The sequence below is a fragment of the Arachis hypogaea genome, chromosome 20 (genome assembly GCF_003086295.3).
Source record: "Arachis hypogaea cultivar Tifrunner chromosome 20, arahy.Tifrunner.gnm2.J5K5, whole genome shotgun sequence".
NCBI classification, from domain to species: domain Eukaryota; kingdom Viridiplantae; phylum Streptophyta; class Magnoliopsida; order Fabales; family Fabaceae; genus Arachis; species Arachis hypogaea.
The window spans coordinates 59,678,724-59,696,295 of record NC_092055.1 but is presented as its reverse complement, the minus strand read 5'-3'; positions in this window follow the sequence as shown (position 1 = coordinate 59,696,295).

Sequence of the window (17,572 nt, the reverse complement as noted above, 5' to 3'; positions counted from 1 at the left end):
CTTCTTGGTTCTAGGTTTTACTATTCTTCTTAGTTGTTCTAGGTTTTACTGTTCTTCTTGTTCTAGTTCTTCTCGTAACTGATTTTTGGGAGTATATTGTGTAATTTGGTGGGTGTATATGGAGTAATTTGTTGGGTGTATATGGCATAATTTGTTGGGTGTATATTTTTGAACTGATATAATGTAATATAATCAACTGTTGCAAGTGTTCTAAATATTGCTTGTCCTTGGTTGTATATTGCTTGACCTTGTAATGTTGCTTGACCTTGTATATTTATGCATGTTTGAGTGAATTGAAACATCATTTTGAACTGATCTAATTAAATACTTATGAGAAACCGTATAGGTGTATGTGGCTAATCTATGGGTGTATTTGACTGATATCTATGGGTGTATTTTTCATTTTAGAAAAAATGGCAGGCAGAAACCAAGCTGGAAAAAAATGTAAGAACAAATATATGTCTTAGATCAAATCAGTTTTTCATAATAGAAATATATTTGACTCTAATTTTGCTTTGTTTACAGCAAACCAAAGACCTTAAGTGTGCAACCCATTTGTTGAGTGAGAAATTCAGAAATATGAGCGAGGAGAAGAAAACAATTGTTAGGGATTTGGGATTTGGTGGCCTGATGCACATCCCGCCGCTAAGGGTGCATCACCAAATATTAAAGGAGTTGGCTAACTCCTTTAAATTAGGGAAAAACAGACTCGAAACTGGTTACGGTTCTTTTAAAGTAAGACCAAAAACAATAGGGGCTGCGGTTGGCATCAACGCGTCAGGTAACTCGCTACAAATATAGGTGTATATGAGCCATATTCAGGTGTATTTCAATTGATGCTTGGGTGTATTTGAACTGATTTTCATACTATGTTGTTTTCCTTTTTGTAGGAGATCTATTTCCTCAAAAAGTCAATTATAAGGATCTTTCTGAAGACGACAAACAAATTTTTAGAAGATTCCAGGGTAAGACCCTCAAAAATATGACAGATGAGATGATGACTATTGGTGTTGATAATGAACAGGATCGCCTCATGTTCAAGAGGATTTTCATCCTCTATATACAAATGGCGTTCCTGTTACCAACAACAATAAACAAAATCTCACCTATGCACCTGGCACCAATTTTCAAGATGGACACAATAACAGAGCAGAATTGGGGAGCACATGTTTTGAATTTTATCATCAAGGGCATAACAGATTACAATCTGAAAAAGAAAAAGGCAATTGACGGCTGCCTGTTTGCCTTGATGATAGTTTACTTTTATCTATCAAAAAATAAAGACAAGAAGAGGGCAGAAAGACCTCCAGAACCCTGGATTGCCAACTGGACTAGAGAGCAGTTGGTCGAAAGAATGAGGACAGAAATGGAGGAACATATGGTAAGTGAACAAAATATCTTGGGTGTATTTTATTTATCTGAATGCTGCTAACTAAAATTTCTAATGTTTTAGGGGATTGTAAAGATGACTGAAACAAAGGAAAAATGAAAGAAATAAAGAAAAAAGAAAAAAAAAGAAGAAACCAAAAAAACAAAAAAAGGAAGGCAAGTTCAACATCATCATCTGAGACTAAGGCTTAGTTTGGTAAAGCTTTTACTTTTCAAAAGTAGCTTATAAAAGCTAACTTTTAAAAGATAGCTTTATAAAAGTTGTAGCATTTATGTTTGGTAAATTAAATTAAAAATAGCTTTCAATAAACACAAGTAACAATAATTGCGTTTGGTAAAATAGCTTTTAAAATTTAAAAATACTATAATAGATATAAATGCAAGCATTAAATTTGAAAATTAGTTAACATATGAGGTTATGTTAGGCTTTTAAATTTTAAAAAGCACAAGCCAACTTTGAAAAGCTTCTTGTTAGGTGCTTTCAAAAGCACCCATAACTTTTAAAAGCTGCAAGCACAAGCACTTGAGTTTTTTAATTTACCAAACGCAAAATGAGGTGCTTGTACTTTTTAGAAGCACAAGCACCTCTCCAAAAAGCTTTACCAAACCAAGCCTAAAACAACTGAAAGTGACCATTCTACCTCTGAGTCTGAGACTGAAGAAGACTCAGAGGATTCAACAAGAAAACAACCCAGCCGAAAAGCCAAAAAGTAAGTAACATACTTGGATGTATTTTGTTTATCCAGTTGGATGTATTTTGTTTATCAAGTTGGGTGTATTTTGTTTATCCAGTTGGGTGTATTTTGTGCATTCATTTGGGTGTATTTTGTGCCTCTTAGTATGTTTTTAAATAATGATTGTTTGCCTTCCAAAATGGAGTCCAAAAAAAGAAAGAAGATTCAGGAGGATTCTGATTCAGAATCTGAATCAAGTGATGAGTAATGTTCTGAAATTATTACTCCTTTCCTTTGGGTTTATTATCAAGATTTCATGTATTAACAGAGTGTCTCTTATTACCTTATAGAAGCGAAGAATCATCACCAGTGGAGAAGCAAAAAACAAAGAAAAAGACTCAGAGAACACCAAAAAAGTAAGCACTTCTTTGGATAGTATTTTGTGATCAAATTAATTTTGTATTTCTGATTCATACTTGTTTTTTCCCCCCGGGACACAATCCAAAAAGAAAAAAGTCAATGTTGAGGATTCATCTCCTGAGCAAGCTCAATCCTATCATCGGTACAGTACTTTGTAAGCTATATTACCGTCTATCATCAAAATTATATTTGTTAACATGTTCTTTTATGCATGTACTGTCAGATCTGAAATTAGAAATGAAGAATTAGATGAATTCTAAAGGGAAAACAATGAAAAATCTGCTGCACAGGGGTATGTCTTGTTGGGATGTATATTTCAGATTTTAGGGTGTTTTCTTTGCTAATAATTGTTTCTTGTTTGGCAGGGAGAAGGAAGCTGACCTGCGATCGACGTAAGGTCACTATGTCTCATCTAAAACATAAGAAGCTTTATTTGATAAAATCTTGTTATCCTGATTTTACAGTATGATATTTTTTGTGAATAACATGTACTCTATTATGTTTAGAATACCGGACGTAAACTTGGGAAGTGATGATCCTTCCTCTCAAGGACACACAGACCAAAGTAGCGTAAACAAACCGGCAGAGAGCATGTAATTTCTCTTTCAAATAACCGTTACTTCTGTTCTTTTATTACCTTCTACTTCTAATTCTGTATATATTTTTTTTAGAAAAAAAAGCCCTTTATTGTTTTATTCGAGAAAAAAGGCAGGAAAAAAAAGCAAAAATACAAGTATGTAAGTTCTCAAAAAACAAAGCCTGTCTTTCTTTTGAATGCTTCGGGTGTATTTTTGACTTTCTTAGGGTATATTTTAGGTTGAGTCTGGTTGAAGAGTCAGCCAATGAGCCGACTGAAGAGAATATGATGGTTGTGAGGGAAGAGACACAGTCTGAAGCACTTGCAATGTGAGTTTTTCAAGAAAATTTCAACCTTATAACCTTTTTATTTTCAAAGGCTTTGTTAACCTTTTATTTTTCTTCTTGTTTAGAGTTCCAATTCAAGTTTGTCTATCATTGTCCCAAACAACCACTATGCCGGAAATTGAAGAAACACCTGAGATAGAAAATGAACCAACCCTTGTGCTACAAATTAAAGGAACTACAAAAAGGTAAGAAATAGTCTTGGGTGTGTATTTGGTTACAGTTTGGGTGTATATTGCCCCTGTTGGGGTGTATATTTTCACGATTGATCCCTGACTATTTTTTTATGATATGATTAATTTTATGTAACCCTGCAGCACTCCTGAACCCCCCCAACAACTTGAAGAAAGCACACCCACGCTTCCCCCAACTCCATCTAAAATGTAAGTTCATCAGAGCAAAATCAATGTTTGGTTATTGGTGCACGAATTGTAAATCACACTTTTCACAACTCGTACCACTAACCAGCAAGTGCACTGGGTCGTCCAAGTAATACCTTACGTGAGTAAGGGTCGATCCCACGGAGATTGTCCGCTTGAAGCAAGCTATGGTTATTTTGTAATTCTTAGTCAGGAAATTAATAATAAAAATGGTTGGGTTTAGGAAAAGTAATTAACATAAAATAAATAATACTTGTTATGCAATAATGGAGAACAGATTGAGGTTTTGGAGATGCTCTGTCTTCTGAATCTCTGCTTTCCTACTGTCTTCCTCTTCACGCACGCAGGTCTCCTTCCATGGCAAGTTGTATATTGGTGGATCACCATTGTCAATGGCTACCATCCATCGTCTCAGTGAAAATGGTCCAAATGTGTTGTCACCGCACGGCTAATCATCTGTCGATTCTCACTCATGTTGGAATAGAATCCGTTGATTCTTCTGCGTCTGTCACTACGTCCAACACTCGCGAGTTTGAAGCTCGTCACAGTTATCCCTTCCCGGATCCTACTCAGAATACCACAGACAAGGTTTAGACTTTCCGGATCTCAGGAATGGCCGCTAATAATTCTAGCCTATACCACGAAGACTCTGATCATGAACCAGGAGGCTAAGAGATACACACTCAAGCTAGTGCAGATAGAACGGAGGTGGTTATCAGGCACGTGTTCATAGGTGAGAATGATGATGAGTGTCACGGATCATCACATTCATCAGGGTGAAGTGCGAGTGAATATCTTAGAATAGAAACAAGCGTGATTGAATGAAAAACAGTAGTAATTGCATTAATTCATCAAAACACAGCAGAGCTCCTCACCCCCAATCATGGGGGTTTAGAGACTCATGCCGTCAAAAATATAATATGAAGTGTAAAAATGTCATGAGGTACATAGTAAGTCTCTAAAAGTTGTTTTTATACTAAACTAGTAGCTAGGGTTACAAAAAATAAGTAACTAAGTGTAGATAGTGCAGAAATCCACTTCCGGAGCCCACTTGGTGTGTGCTTGGGCTGAGCATTGAGCATACACGTGTAGAGGCTTCTCTTGGAATTAAACGCCAGGTTGCAGCCTGTTTGTGGCGTTTAACTCTGGTTTGTAGCCTGTTTCTGGCGTTTAACTTCAGAATAGGGCAGGAAGTTAGTGTTTGAATGCCAGTTTGCGTCGTCAAAACTCGGGAAAAGTATGGACTATTATATATTGCTGGAAAGCCCTGGATGTCTAATTTCCAACGCAATTGAGAGCGAGCCAATTGGGTTTCTGTAGCTCCAGAGAATCTATTTCGAGTGCAGGGAGGTCAGAATCGAACAACATCTGCAGTCCTTTCTCAGCCTCTGAATCAGATTTTTGCTCAGGTCCCTCAATTTCAGCCAGAAAATACCTGAAATCACAGAAAAACACACAAACTCATAGTAAAGTCCAGAAATGTGAATTTTGCATAAAAACTAATAAAAACATAGTAAAAACTAACTAAATCATACTAAAAACTACCTAAAAACAATGCCAAAAAGCATATAAATTATCCGCTCATCACAACACCAAACTTAAATTGTTGCTTGTCCCCAAGCAACTGAAAATCAAATAGGATAAAAAGAAGAGAATATACTATAAATTCCAAAATATCAATGAAACTTAGCTCTAATTAGATGAGCGGGACTAGTAGCTTTTTGCCTCTGAACAGTTTTGACATCTCACTTTATCCTTTAAAGTTCAGAATGGTTGGCATCTATAGGAACTCAGAATCTAGATAATGTTATTGATTCTCCTAGTTCAGTATGTTGATTCTTGAACACAGCTACTTTATGAGTCTTGGCTGTGGCCCTAAGCACTTTGTTTTCCAGTATTACCACCGGATACATAAATGCCACAGACACATAATTAGGTGAACCTTTTCAGATTGTGACTCAGCTTTGCTAGAGTCCCTAATTAGAGGTGTTCAGGGTTCTTAAGTACACTCTTTTTGCTTTGGATCACGACTTTAACCACTCAGTCTCAAGCTTTTCACTTGACACCTTCACGTCACAAGTACATGATTAGGGACAGCTTGGTTTAGCCGCTTAGGCCGGGATTTTATTCCTTTGGGCCCTCCTATCCATTAATGCTCAAAGCCTTGGATCCTTTTTATTACCCTTGCCTTTTAGTTTAAAGGGTTACTGGCTTTTTGCTCTTGCCTTTTGGTTTAAAGAGCTATTGGCTTTTTCTACTTGCTTTTCCTTTTTCTTTCTTTTTTTTTCCGCAAGCTTTGTTCTTCACTGCTTTTTCTTGCTTCAAGAATCAATTTTATGATTTTTCAGATTATCAATAACATTTCTCCTTTTTTGTTATTCTTTCAAGAGCCAACAATTTTAACATTCATAAACAACAAATTCAAAAAACATATGCACTGTTCAAGCATTCATTCAGAAAGCAGAAAGTATTGTCACCACATCAAAATAATTAAACTAATCTCAAGGATGAATTTGAAATTCATGTACTTCTTGTTCTTTTGTAATTAAAGCATTTTTCATTTAAGAAAGGTGATGGATTCATAGGACATTCATAGCTTTAAGACATAGACACTTGAACACTAATAATCATGTAATAAAGACACAAACATGAATAAACCTAGAGCATAGTAAACGAAAAACAGAAAAATAAAGAACAAGGAAATTAAAGAATGGGTCCACCTTAGTGATGGCAGCTAGTTCTTCCTCTTGAAGATCTTATGGAGTGCTTTAGCTCCTCAATGTCTCTTCCTTGCCTTTGTTGCTCCTCCCTCATAGCTCTTTGATCTTCTTGAATTTCATGGAGGAGGATAGAATGCTCTTGGTGCTCCACCCTTAGTTGTCATATGTTGGAACTCAATTCTCCTAAGGAGGTGTTAATTTGCTCCCAATAGTTTTGTGGAGGAGAGTGCATCCCTTGAGGCATTTCAGGGACTTCATGATGAGCAATTTCCTCATGCTCTTGTTGAGATCCATGAGTGGGCTCTCTTGTTTGCTCCATCCTTTTCTTAGTGATGGGCTTGTGAGATGAATCTCTCCATCTCCCATGACTTGGATGTGGAAGCAATTGTCCTCCCTTTCCTCTTTCTAGAGGTTTCTCCAGCCTTTGGTGTCATTAATGGTTATGGAAAAACAAAAAGCAATGCTTTTACCACACCAAACTTAAAAGGTTTGCTCGTCCTCGAGCAAAAGAAGAAAGAAAGTAGTAGAAGAAGAAGAAAATAGAGGGGATAGAGGGAGATATGTGGTTCGGCCAAGGGGTAGAAGTAGTGGTTGTAATGTGTGAAAATGAAGGAGTGGTGAGGGGTTTATATAGGGGTAGGGGGAGGTGATTGGTGAAGGGTATTTGGGAAAGAGTGTTATGAAAAGGTGGGAGAGAGAGAGAGAGAGAGAGAGAGAGAGAGAGAGATGTAGGGTAGGTGGGGATCCTATGGGGTCCACAGATCCTGAGGGGTCAAAGACTTATCATCCCTGCTCCATTTAGGCATGCAAAACGCCCATAGAGTGCAATCCTGGTGTTAAACGTCATGTTGCTGCTTGTTTCTGGCATTTAACGCCAGCTTTTCTCCCTTTATTGGCGTTTAATGCCAAGTTGGTGCTTGTTTCTGGTGTTAAACACCAGACTGTAGCTTGTTTCTGGCGTTTAACGCCAGCTTGATGCTTCTTTTTTGCGTTAAACGCCAGTCTGATGCTTCTTATTGGCGTTTAAACGCCAGTAAGCTCTTCCTCTAGAGTGAGCTATTTTTAATGCTGGTTTTGATTTTGCTTTGATTTTTGTGACTCCACATGATCATCATCCTAAAGAAAACATAAAATAAAAATGGAAAACAGAAAATTAACATAGATAAGTAAAAATTGGGTTGCCTCCCAATAAGCGCTTCTTTATTGTCTTTAGCTGGACTTTACTGAGCTTTTAATCTAGTCTCACCTTTGAGCATTCTTGCTCAATATTACCTTCAAGATAATACTTGACTCTCTGTCCATTAACAATGAACTTCTTATTAAAATCAATGTCTTGAAGCTCCACATAGCCATATGGTGACACACTTGTAATCACATATGGTCTCCTCCACTGGGATTTCAGTTTCTCGGGGAATAATCTGAGCCTAGAGTTAAACAGCAGAACCTTTTGTCCTGGTTCAAAGACTCTGGATGACAGTTTCTTATCATGCCACCTTTTTGTTTTCTCCTTGTAAACTTTTGCATTTTCGAAAGCATTGAATCTGAATTCCTTTAGCTCATTTAACTGGAGTAATCTCTTCTCTCCAGCTAACTTAGCATCCATGTTTAGGAATCTGGTTGCCCAGTAGGCCTTATGCTCTAGTTCCACGGGCAGATGACAGGCCTTGCCATACACAAGCTGGTATGGAGAGGTTCCTATAGGAGTCTTGAATGCTGTTCTGTATGCCCACAGAGCATCATCCAAGCTTTTGCCCAATCCCTTCTACGGGTAATCACAGTCCATTCCAGGATTTTTTTTAGTTCTCTATTAGAGACTTCAGCTTGCCCATTTGTCCGTAGATGATATGGAGTTGCTACTTTGTGGCTAATTCCATATCGGACCATAGCTGTTTATTACAGAAATGAGTGCCCCCAACACTGATTAGTGCTCTAGGGATACCAAACCTGCTGAAGATATATTTCTGAAGGAACTTCAGCACTGTCTTAGTATCATTAGTGGGTGTTGCAATTGCCTCTACCCATTTAGATACATAGTCTACTGCCACCAGAATATACGTGTTTGAGTATGATGGTGGGAAAGGCCCCATGAAGTCAATACCCCATACGTCAAATAACTCAATCTCTAAGATTCTTTGCTGAGGTATGGCATATCCATGAGGCAGATTATCAGCTCTCTGGCAGCTGTCATAGTTACACACAAACTCTCGGGAGTCTTTATAGAGAGTAGGCCAGTAGAAGCCACATTGGAAGACTTTTGTGGCTGTTCGCTCACCTCCGAAATGTCCTCCATACTGTGATCCATGACAATGCCATAGGATCTTCTGTGCTTCTTCTCTAGGCACACACCTATGGATTATTCCATCTACACATCTCTTAAAGAGATATGGTTCATCCCACAAGTAGTACTTTGCATCAGTAATTAATTTTTTTGTTTGTTGCCTGCTGTACTCCTTGGGTATGAATCTTGCAGCTTTATAGTTTGCAATATCTGCAAACCATGGTGTTTCCTGAATGGCAAACAATTGCTCATCCGGAAAGGTTTTAGAGATCTCAATAGAGGTAAAGGACGCCCCTTCTACTGGTTCTATCCGGGACAGATGATCAGCCACTTGGTTCTCTGTCCCTTTTCTGTCTCTTATTTCTATATCAAACTCTTGCAGAAGCAACACCCATCTTATGAGCTTGGGTTTTGAATCCTGCTTTGTGAGTAGATATTTAAGAGCAGCATGGTCAGTGTACACAATCACTTTTGATCCTACTATGTATGATCTAAACTTGTCAATGGCATTAACTACTGCAAGCAATTCTTTTTCTGTGGGTGTGTAATTTTTCTGGGCATCATTTAAAACACGACTAGCATAATAAAATGACATGCAGAAGCTTGTTATGCCTCTGTCCCAATATTGCACCAATGGCATGGTCACTGGCATCACACATTAGTTCGAATGGTAATGTCCAGTCTGGTGCAGAAATAACTGGTGCTGTGATCAGCTTAGCTTTTAGGGTTTCAAACGCCTGCAGACACTTTGTGTCAAATACAAATGGCATGTCAGCAGCTAGCAGATTGCTCAGAGGTTTTGCAATTTTTGAAAAATTCTTTATGAACCTCCTATAGAATCCTACATGCCCCAGAAAGCTTCTGATTTCCTTAACATTGGCAGGTGGTGGTAATTTTTCAATTACTTCAACTTTAGCTTGATCCACCTCTATTTCCTTGTTTGAAATTTTATGCCCAAGGACAATCCCTTCAGTCACCATAAAGTGACATTTTTCCCAGTTTAAAACTAGTTTGGTCTCTTGGTATCTTTTCAGAACAAGTGCTAAATGATTAAGGCAGGAGCTGAATGAGTCTCCAAATACTGAAAAGTCATCCATGAAGACTTCCAGAAATTTCTCTACCATATCAGAGAAGATAGAAAGCATGCACCTCTGAAAGGTTGCAGGTGCATTGCACAGACCAAAAGGCATCCTTCTGTAGGCAAACACTCCAGAAGGACATGTGAATGCTGTTTTCTCTTGGTCCTGAGGATCTACTGCAATTTGGTTATAACCTGAATAGCCATCCAAAAAGCAGTAGTATTCATGACCTGCTAGTCTTTCTAGCATCTGGTCTATGAATGGTAAAGGAAAGTGATCCTTCCTGGTGGTTATATTGAGCCTTCTGTAATCAATACACATACGCCACCCTGTAACTGTTCTTGTAGGAACCAATTCATTTTTTTCATTATGAACCACTGTCATGCCTCCCTTCTTGGGGACAACTTGGACAGGGCTCACCCAAGGGCTATCAGAAATAGGATAAATAATCCCAGCCTCTAGTAACTTGGTGACCTCTTTTTGCACCACCTCCTTCATGGCTGGATTTAGCCGCCTCTGTGGTTGAACCACTGGCTTAGCATCGTCCTCCAATAGGATCTTGTGCATGCATCTTGCTGGGCTGATGCCCTTAAGATCACTTATGGACCACCTAAGAGCTGCCTTGTGTGTCCTTAGCACTTGAAGTAGTGCTTTCTCTTCCTGTGGATTTAAAGCAGAGCTTATGATCACCGGAAAAGTGTCACCTTCTTCCAGAAATGCATATTTCAGGGATGGTGGTAGTGGTTTGAGCTTGGGTTTAGGAGATTTTTCCTCTTCTTAAGGAATTTTCAGAGGCTCTTTTATTTCCTCTGATTCCTCCATATCAGGCTGAACATCTTTAAAGATGTCTTCTAGCTCTGATTCGAGACTCTCATCCATGTTGATCTCCTCTACCAGGGAGTCAATAATATCAACACGCATGCAGTCTTTTGATGTGTCTGGATGCTTCATTGCCTCAACAGCATTCAGCCTGAACTCATCCTCATTGACACTTAAGGTCACTTCCCCTTTTTGGACATCAATGAGGGTTCGTCCAGTTGCTAGGAAGGGTCTTCCTAGAATGAGAGTTGCACTCTTGTGCTCCTCCATCTCCAGCACTACAAAGTCAGTGGGAAAGACAAATGGCCCAACCTTGACAATCATGTCCTCAATTATGCCTGATGGATATTTAATGGAGCCATCAGCAAGTTGAAGATATATCCGGGTTGGTTTGACCTCTTCAGTCAAGCCAAGCTTTCTGATAGTGGATGCAGGGATTAGATTGATACTTGCCCCAAGGTCACATAAAGCTGTCTTGGTACAAGTACCCTCTAATGTGCATGGTATCATAAAGCTTCCGGGATCCTTAAGCTTTTTTGGTAAGCTTGTTAGGATGACTGCACTGCATTCTTCAGTGAGAAAATTTTTTTCTGTTTCTCTCCAATCCTTCTTATGACTTAAGATCTCTTTCATGAACTTAGCATAAGAGGGTATTTGCTCAAGTGCCTCTGCAAACGGAATCTTTATTTCAAGAGTCCTGAGATAGTCTGTAAAGCGGACAAATTGCTTATCCTATTCCGCTTGACGGAGTTTCTAAGGATAAGGCATTTTGGCTTTATATTCTTCAACCTTAGTTGCTGTAGGTTTATTTCCTACAGAGGCAGGTTGAGAAGCCTTCTTGAGGGAGTTATTATCATCACTTGCAGGTGTCTGCTCCCTCACTGGCGTTTGAACGCCAAAACTGGACATGGATTGGGCGTTTAACGCCAGATTCCTACCCTTTTCTGGCATTTGAACGCCAGAACTGGACATGGATTGGGAGTTTAACGCTAGTTTTTCACCCGTTTCTGGCGTTTGATCGCCAGACTTATTCCTCTCTGGGCTCTTACTGTCCTCAGAGGGATTTTGGGTAGCAGGTTGTTCATCCTTTGTCAGCTGTTCCTTTCTTGGCTTTCTGTTGCTTTGAGTTGAGATATTTAATATTTTTTCACTTCTTAATTGAACCGCTTGGCACTCTTCTGTTATCTATTTTGATAACTGCTATTTTGTTTTATTCAATTGTGATTCCATATCCTTGTTAGCGTTTTTGGTTTCTTGTAGCATCTCCTTAAATTCTTCTAACTGCCTTGTTATAGAGGATAGTTGCTGATTGAGTTCAGCAACTTGTTCCTGAGGACTAAAGTCAGTTGATACTTCCTTAGCTTTTTCTTTCATGGAGGACTCATCACTTATGTACAGATGCTGATTTCTGGCAACTATATCAATGAGCTCTTGAGCCTCTTCAATGATCTTTCTCATGTGTATAGATCCACCAGCTGAGTGGTCTAGAGATGTCTGAGCTTTTTCTGTAAGTCCATAGTAGAAGATGTCTAATTGTACCCACTCTGAAAACATTTTAGAGGGGCATTTCCTTAGCATCCCTCTGTACCTCTCCCAGGTGATGACAAGTCATCTTAGCCTAGTTTCACTAGCCTTTTTCTTTTGTTTTCAATTGAATTATGCACTTTCTTGAGTCACAAGCAAGCCAATTGGGTAGATTTCCATATTTCCTTTGATTTAATCAACTAGATGAATTAATGCAATTTCATGAGGATTTATGCTATAATTACCACATATTATGAAAGAATGACAAACTCATGATTTTAAGCATAGCTTTGATGTGTTTGGTTGATTGATGATAGGTGAAGAAAGCTTGGAGAAAGGTTGAAGCAAGAAGGAATGGCTAGGAGCAAGAGAGAACAAAAAGTTTGAGCAAAAGTTTTCCTCAAACTTTAGCTCAAACTTTCGGATAAGTGAAAACACACCAGGGAACAAAAAGCTTGAGCAAAAGTTTGCCTCAAACTTTAGCTCAAACTTTTGGGAGAAAAGCTTGAGCCAACGTTTGCCTCAAACTTTTTGGCAAACATTGGCGCCATCAGCAACACACCCTGGAGACAAAAAGTTTGCGCCAACGTTTGCCTCAAACTTTTTGGCAAACGTTGGCGCCATGAGTGTGCATAAGGGGGCCAACGTTTGAGCAAAAGTTTGACCCCAAACTTTAGCCCAAACGTTGGTAGCAGCAAGAATGGGGCAGCTGATGTAAAAAGTTTGAGTAAAAGTTTGCCTCAAACTTTTACTCAAACTTTTACTCAAGCTTTTATAATTCCCAACCCGGTTCACTTTGGTTCTCTCTCCAACTCCAAGAGCAATCAACCAAGGCCTCTATCAACCCAATTCCATCAAGAGCAAAGGCCCAATTCAAGGCTTGAAGACCATTTGAAGAAAGTGTATAAATAGATTAGGATTTAAGTTTCTAGGGAGCTTTCTTTTCGGTTTTGATTAGGTAGTTTTGTAGAGAGCTCACCTTTACATTTTGGCATTGTTGTTTGAATTCAAGAGAATTTGGAGGAGAATTGATCTTACTTCTTCCTTGTTCTTGCTTGAATACTCTTTACTTTTCTTGCTTCGGATCTTGGGTGGAGAATTGAAGAAATTCTGTTTCAATCTCACCTTGGGATCTTGTTTAATTTTCCGCATTATTGAATTTCAGTTTCTGTTAATTGCTTCTTCTCCTACTTTCTCTGAAATTTACATTTCCCTTGCAATTGTTCTTGTTGGATCTAGGAAGGCATTGAGATCTAGACTTGGTTATCTAGTCTCTTGAGTCCTGAGATCTGAATTTCCGTTTTCAATTTCTTTGTTTACTGCTTTTCAAGCTCTTTTATATTTCTGTTTTAGATCCGATTCAACCCAAGGCATCTTCCACTCTTTTGTGTGTTGAATTTTACTTTTCCTTGTTTAATTTCTGCAAATCCAATTCCCAATTCCCTTTACAATTCAAGCCATTTACATTTCTTGCTTGCGCTCTAAGATTCTGCAATTTACATTTCTTGCGTTCTAAGTTTTGGCCATTTAATTTCTTGCCCTTTAAGATTCAGCACTTTAAGTTTCAGTTCTCTTTAATTTCATGCAAATTACCCATTCCCTTTACTTTCCATGCAATTTAAATTCTGCAAATCACAAATCTCTCAACCAAATCTTGATTCGCTTGACTAAATCAACCACTAAACTAAAATTGCTCAATCCTTCAATCCCTGTGGGATCGACCTCACTCCCATGAGTTATTATTACTTAATGCGACCCGGCGCACTTGCCGGTGAGTTTGTGTCAGATCGTTTTCCGCACATCACCAGGCATTATAAAGGGATTCATCATCCTCTTGTTTAAAGCCTTGGATGTCCAGCCTTAGCTGTGTCATCCTTTTTGGAGGGAAATATTGATTCAGGAATTTGTCTGATAACTGTTTCCATGTTCTTATGCTTGCTGTGGGTTGGTTATTTAACCACCTCTTAGCTTGATCTTTTACAGCAAATGGAAACAGTAACAGCCTGTATACATCCTGATCTACCTCTTTGTCATGCACTGTGTCAGCAATTTACAAGAACTGCGCCAGAAACTCAGTAGGTTCTTCCTGTGGAAGACCGGAATACTGGCAATTTTGCTGCACCATGACAATGAGCTGAGGATTTAGCTCAAAACTACTTGCTTTGATGAGAGGTATACAGATGCTACTCCCATATGTAGCAGTAATGGGGTTAGCATATGACCCCAGAGTCCTTCTGGACTGTTCATTTACATTTAGGTCTATGATGGATAAAATGGAATTGATATGAATTACAAACAAAATATATTTTTGTTTTTATTTTATTTAAGTAGAAATAAACCAAATTATTAAGAATAAATAAAAATAATAAGATAAAATAAAATAATTAGAAATTAAAATGTAAATTTCGAAAACCAAGAGAAAAATAAATTTGAAAACGAAAATAATTACTTAATTAAGAAGATTTGAAAAACTTTGGATATGATTTTTGAAAAAGATTTTGAATTTTGAAATTTCAAAACTAGGATAAGATAGAATAGAAAATTTTAAAATAAAAATCTGAATTTTTTTAAAGAAAAATTCGAAAATTAATTAAAATAAAGAGAAAAGATATTTTTGAATTTAATGAAGAAAGAGAAAAACAGTAAAAATGACACCATACTTAAATTTTTAGATCAAAACAAAGGACACAAACAGGAAAGCTTTGAATATCACTATGAACACTAAGAACAACTTTTGAAAATTTTTTTAAGAAAACAGAAACACAAAGGACACCAAACTTAAAAATTTTTATATTCTGAGCACTAAAAATATGAAAGAAAAATAAAATCATGCAATTGACACCAAACTTAAAATATAAAACTAAACTCAAACAGAAAAACTCAATTATTAGTTTATAAAAATTTTTGAAAAAATAAAAAAAGAGAAAATAAGGATTTTTAAAAAAAAGTTCCAACAAAAAACAATAATAAAAGACTCTAAACCAAAAAGAAAAATTTTCCTAATCTAAGCAACAAAATAAACCGTCAGTTGTCCAAACTCGAACAATTGCCGGCAACGGCGCCAAAAACTTGGTGCACGAATTGTAAATCACACTTTTCACAACTCGTACCACTAACCAGCAAGTGCACTGGGTCGTCTAAGTAATACCTTACGTGAGTAAGGGTCGATCCCACGGAGATTGTCGGCTTGAAGCAAGCTATGGTTATTTTGTAATTCTTAGTCAGGAAATTAATAATAAAAATGGTTGGGTTTATGAAAAGTAATTAACATAAAATAAATAATACTTGTTATGCAGTAATGGAGAACAGATTGAGGTTTTGGAGATGCTCTGTCTTTTGAATCTCTGCTTTCCTACTGTCTTCCTCTTCACGCACGCAGGTCTCCTTCCATGGCAAGCTGTATGTTGGTGGATCACCGTTGTCAATGGCTACCATCTATCCTCTCAGTGAAAATGGTCCAAATGCACTGTCACCGCACGGCTAATCATCTGTCGGTTCTCACTCATGTTGGAATAGCATCTGTTGATTCTTTTGCGTCTGTCACTACGCCCAATACTCACGAGTTTGAAGCTCGTCACAGTCATCCCTTCTCAGATCCTACTCGGAGTACCACAGACAAGGTTTAGACTTTCCGGATCTCTGGAATGGTCGCCAATAATTCTAGCCTATACCACGAAGACTCTGATCATGAACCAGGAGGCTAAGAGATACACACTCAAGCTAGTGCAGATAGAACGGAGGTGGTTGTCAGGCACGCGTTCATAGGTGAGAATGATGATGAGTGTCACGGATCATCACATTCATCAGGGTGAAGTGCGAGTGAATATCTTAGAATAGAAATAAGCGTGATTGAATGAAAAACAGTAGTAATTGCATTAATTCATCGAAACACAGCAGAGCTCCTCACCCCCAATTATGGGGTTTAGAGACTCATGCTGTCAGAAATACAATATGAAGTGTAAAAATGTCATGAGGTACATAGTAAGTCTCTAAAAGTTATTTTTATACTAAACTAGTAGCTAGGGTTACAGAAAATAAGTAACTAAGTACAGATAGTACAGAAATCCACTTCCGGGGCCCACTTGGTGTGTGCTTGGGCTGAGCATTGAGCTTTATACGTGTAGAGGCTTCTCTTGGAGTTAAACGCCAGGTTGCAGCCTGTTTGTGGCGTTTAACTCTGGTTTGTAATCTGTTTCTGGCGTTTAACTTCAGAATAGGGCAGGAAGTTGGTGTTTGAACGGCAGTTTGCGTCGTCAAAACTCGAGAAAAGTATGGATTATTATATATTGCTGGAAAGCGCTGGATGTCTACTTTCCAACGCAATTGAGAGCGCGCCAATTGGGTTTCTGTAGCTCTAGAGAATCCATTTCAAGTGCAGGGAGGTCAGAATCCAACAGCATTTGCAATCCTTTTTCAGCCTCTGAATCATATTTTTGCTCAGGTCCCTTAATTTAGCCAGAAAATACCTGAAATCACAGAAAAATACACAAACTCATAGTAAAGTCCAGAAATGTGAATTTTGCATAAAAACTAATAAAAACATAGTAAAAACTAACTAAATCATACTAAAAACTACCTAAAAACAATGCCAAAAAGTGTATAAATTATCCACTCATCAGTTATCATTCGTATATTCTTATTCTTATAATACGTTATACATGATCACGCAATAATCCAGCCCCAGAAGATGCTGCTGCGCTGATGATGATAGCACTGACAGCATCGTATGTTCCTAAAACAGATCCAATGGCATCATTCAGCCTTGGCTTGACTAATTCAAGCCAAGAAGTGGGAGCAACGTAGGAGGGAGTGTCAACGCAAGATGGAGGGAGGGCAAAAACTCCAGTAATCCCAAAACTGCTAGAACAATTAGGGGATCTGGTACAAAAAATTGCAAGTGGTGGGGTGACAACAAAAGAAAAAAGTCCACAGATTCCAAAGGAGTGTGGCGGAGAGAGTTTCGAGAAGTTTGAAACTCCTACGAGGACAAATGAAGATACTTCTAACATGAAAGAGAAATGCTACCTCTGAGCCATACGAGTGAAGACATACGCAGATGGTCTAACTAATGATTTTGACACCATCTGCATACTCCAAGCCCAAGATAGATACATTTTGTCAAAACTCCACCTTGCATCACTCGCACCTGAAACACATATAGAAGCTGAGGAAATATTACATTAACATTAATGTTTTTATCACCAAAATTAACTGCAATGCTGATTGATGTAAAATTGATTTCGGCATCTTTTTCTAGATTGTCTCTGCCATGTGCTTTATCCTAAACCAGCAAAAGATTAAAAGGTTTCAGGAAGAAGTTTTTTGTCTCCTCCCTGATATTGTGGTAAGGGTTACTTCAACGAATTTT